Source organism: Nematolebias whitei, chromosome 18, assembly GCF_014905685.2.
Source record: "Nematolebias whitei isolate Nwh7 chromosome 18, NemWhi1, whole genome shotgun sequence".
Classification (NCBI taxonomy): domain Eukaryota; kingdom Metazoa; phylum Chordata; class Actinopteri; order Cyprinodontiformes; family Rivulidae; genus Nematolebias; species Nematolebias whitei.
Genome location: NC_056515.1, coordinates 35,416,024 through 35,420,813, shown reverse-complemented (window position 1 = coordinate 35,420,813; position 4,790 = coordinate 35,416,024).

The window sequence follows — 4,790 nt, the reverse complement described above, 5'->3', positions numbered from 1 at the left end:
AAAAAAAAAAGCAAAAAATGTCCAAATATTTGAGTGTCCAGAGGTCCAGATTGAACTTTTTTGGATTTTTCTACCTGCATTATTGAGCATGCATCAGGATATTATATTGCATTTTTTCCATCCATTCTTTTTGTATATAATTATTCTACATATGTTATTTTCCCTGTTCAAATATCAACTTGTTCTTATTAATCAAGAGAGAGGTGCTATGATTTTGTCTAACTTTTAAACTATTCAAATCTTCAAAATTCATGCTCGATAACCCAGACAAACAAATCCAACAAAGTTCAGTCAGGTCATCTGGATGTTTGTTGGTTTTTTTTCATTTTTTGTTGAAACGTTTCGTTCTTCATCCAAAGGACTTCATCAGTCTGACGAGCTGCAACAAACTCAGTCCCACAAGTATAACACTCCCATAGTGGGCCAGCCAGTTTGCTGGTGATACGATGGTTTCTGGGGCCCACCCTCTCCCCTGTCGACTCCTCAGAGTAGAGCAGTCATTTCTAACCTGAACCCAGAGCCCGGCTCCACCCGGCCTGGATTCAGACTGGGCTGGGCCATAATAATGTGCGGATCAGGTTGGTGTTGGGCTTTTTATTGCGTCAGGGACGTGCATGGCTGACGATCCAATTAAATGCCAACATGGCTTGCCATACAATCACCTGCTGCACGTGGCCATTTGACCACGTACTGACCAGCCGGTTGAAAGAGGTAAAAAGTTCAGTGAAGTTTCAGATGGACCACTGCCAGCAATCCATCGCCCAAATGGACGTTCATATAGCCACTGCACTCAGTGGACGCGCGCAGCCGACGACCCAAACAGGCGAGATCACAAAATATCCGACATGTCAGAGCAGGATCCAATGCATGCAGAAACAGGGAAATCATTTAATGCACTTTGATGACTCCTCAGCTCTGACCTTCCCCCTTTATTCAGCCATGTGCGTCAGTTTAGAGTTCAGACCTGTAATTACTGTTAGTTCGTCGAATCAGGTGGGGTTCGGAGCTTATGGCTGCGGGCTGGGGCCGGGTCAGATCACATTTTTTGGACTCGAGGGCAACTCTACCTCTGAGGCAGCCATAGCCAAAGTGGTTCAAAACATCAAAGTTCGTGCTGCTTGTGGGACTGAGTTTGTTTGTGGCTCCTCAGATTGATGAAGTCCTTTGGATGAAGGACTACATGTCTCAACAAAACAAAAAGAAACCGTCCAGATGACCTGCCTGAACTTTGTTGAATACTCAAATCTTGTTTTTCAAAAAAAAAAAAAAATAAATAAATAAAAATGCATTGAGATTTCTCCAAATTCTTCAAAAAACACTCTGAAAAAAATTCAGCACGCTTGTGACTGAGTGTGAGAAGAATTTTGCTAGTTTTAGCTATTAGCTCAGTTTTAGATTCTTTATCAAATGTTAATAAACTAAATTAGCATTCACTCTACATTTTCCGTAAAAATACACTTTTTCTCTAAATAAATAGTGTCACCTTTTGTAAAACGCTTAAGATGGACGCCGAAATTTCAAGACAGAACATTGTGTGTCTAAGCCAAAACCAAAGAACAATAACACAGTAATGCTGAATTAAAGGAATACTGAAAAGAATATTCTTAACACATGTAAATGCCTAGTATTTATTTCAACATCAACATATCTCTCTGGCTAACAAGTTTCAGTTCATTTGTGTCATTTACATTACATACAACCTTCATGAACACTACACAATGGCCAGCAGTTTAAAGGGAATTCTCATTTACACTCTGTAACCTTAGAATGCCTCATTATACACATTTTTCAAGGCAATATTGAAAGTGTTTCTGCTCATTAGCAAAAAAAAAAAAAGTATGTCTCCGGTTACACCTTATTTCAGGAACTCATTACTGTGATTATGCCAAACAATAGCTAAACCGCACCTCAGTCGTTTCCCACAGTGAAAATAATGTGACTAGAACAGGACAAGCGGTTGGTTTTACCTTGTCTGAGTGCACCTGTGAGAGCACAACAAGAGCAAAACACACTATGCGGTAAGATATATACATGTCACTTACAGGGTTAACGTTCATTAATGTTCACCTCTTTTGCACAGTTAGTAATTTAGAGGAACGCAGACTCATTGATGGAAGTGGGAGAAATAGATACATCATAAGACACAGGAATAAATACAGTTGTTTAATGTGTATTAACATATACATGTGTGTATATAGCAGTTCTGTGAATAACATGAATTTGCAAGGGGCTCTGTGCAACAGTGTGATGAAAATTATTGTGAAACACAATCTCAACAGAGTGTCATTGAGATAGCACATGATGACACCCAAAGTGATGAATACTTGACATAGTAGCTGTTGCTCTAATGCACCCATTTTGAAAGGTGGGTTACAAAGCGTAAGTGGAATTGAGCCACTTTGACTAACCTGGGATTATCTGTCTGCGAAGATATCCAGAATATCACTAATTGTGAGTGGGATGGAGTTTATCCCATCAGATTTCTTACATAAGTTGGAAACTCTCAAGGTTTGGACCTGTGACAGCTGCAGTCGCTCATGTTGTTTATCAAACGTGTTGTGTGCCGCCTGTATTTTTGGTGTTGAAGTGACACAGAAGAAAGAGTTTCTGTTCAGTGTTTCTTCTACTCCTCAAAGCTTCACTTAGTTTCTTCATTTTCAGTCCTCATGACATCACGTCAGCACTTCTTCTGTCTTCCCCTGCTCATCTGTGAACTCTGTCACTCTTCCTCTTCTCTGCAGGCTGCAGCAGAGGATGTCAGGACTATAGAGGCAACCGAATGTGCATGGCAGAACTATTGGGCCGTGCAGCCAAGATGTTGATGGCACTCTCCCTTAGAAAGTCTGCCCAGGTCACTGGCCTGTTGAGTACAAACAACACAGATTGCACAAAAATCATTACGACTGTAATGGTAAGATATTACTGTGCCTCAACCAGAATGGGGCTTTTATATACAGTAGTCCCTCATTTATCACAGGTGTGTGTGTATATATATATATATATATATATATATGAATGCAGCAAGTTGGAGGAGAACAGTCCATTCGGAGCATCACGATATTTCCCGGTGGCCTGGCCATTCGCCGAGTGGGGCTAAAGGCGTCGCACTTGATTATTTAAAATAAAGCTGCTCCTGCAGCACGGATTGTTTACTTAAACTATTGCAGTACATTATTTAAATAGTTTATTTACACAGAAGTATTGAGATTGGGAGTGATGAGCATGAGTGTGACTGCAGCGAGAAGTGGGCGTGGCAGAGAGCTGCAGGTGGCAGAGAGCGGAGATCATGACAGGCTGCAGGAAGGAGCCTCTCCCTGCACCTGTGGGCTGCACACAGGTGCTTAATCATTTAAAATAATTATTCTAAATAAACAATCCATGCTGCTTGTGCAGCTTATCCATCAATCAGCCAGTTGTGTGTCATGTCGTCTTGCTTAGAAAAGCTGTGAAAGAGAAGTAGCGAAAGTGGAACTGCAAAGTAGCGAGCAACTAATGTACCACCAGTTATTTTTGTTATTTTTACATATGATAAAAGGCTTTTTTTTTTAAAACTTTTTTTCATATTTTTGCACTTTATTTTTCATAACAACACAGCAACGGGAAAAACTAAATGAAGTCCTATTGCCTATTAAAATAGAAATAAAAATTCATAGACTGTCATGTCTTGAATGTTTGTGAATTTGCACCTTCATCACTGCATAAACTTATATTGGGGTAATTTTTTTTATTTTTTTTTTACATTTCAAATGTAAATTCTAAAATAACTAATGTGTTTTAGACAGTTTTGTAATAATATTTGCAACAGAAATCAGGTGCTGATTCGAAAAAAGGTATTTTGCCATTCATCAATTTATAGATCGTAGACGGTTTTGCCAATCAAATACAGCCCAACAAGGCTACAAATTTCTCTTGCACTTCTTTGGCAGGTCAGCCGTTCACCAAAAAGCACACATCAGAGAGGGTGGGATGGTGACTTGATCATAAAACTCAGTAGATAACAATCTAATTGTTTCTGTGGCAACAACTGCAGTATCTTCAAATGACAAAAACAAAATCAAATACCTTTCTATGGCTGTGGAAAACAATATCACATAAAATAGCAACTTAAATTAAATGACCTCAACATTGAAACTGGCCAGAAACCAACTCAGCTCCAGCATTTTAAAATCCTGAATAAAGGGCAGTCACTAGTGCAGAACTTTTCCATTAAGCCTTTCTTACATTAAAAATCAACAGCCTACTATGGACAAAATATCGTTTTTTTAATAAGAGGGTGGAATGAGAAACACTGAAACACCATTCTTCTAAGAGAATAAGGGTGTTACAATAACATACAGTTTCATTCAAGCGAGACAAAACCAAAAAACCCAAAGCAAAGAAACTCAGAGGTCTCTTAGGGCAGAGGTTTCCAAACTTTCCCATGTCATGGCCCACTAACAGCATTAGCTTCTGGCCGAGGCTCTCCTTGAAAACCCACAAACAATGCTGCAAAACATCAACTTTTTGAATGTTTTAACTTTTATTCACTATACTCAATTAATTACTATAGCTGCTGAGCATAAAAATGTTATTAACTAACATGTTTTAAACACTGAATATATTCCCACTGAACAACTTTTCAACAAACTGTTGACCAGAAGAACAAAACAAAAGAAATCTAACCTCTCTCAAGCGTGTTTATCTGAAAATGACAAATACAGATTGCCCTAGTGGGCATTTTTTATTATTATTACTATTTTATTATTATTATTATTTTAGCTTTATATATATATATATATATATATATATAT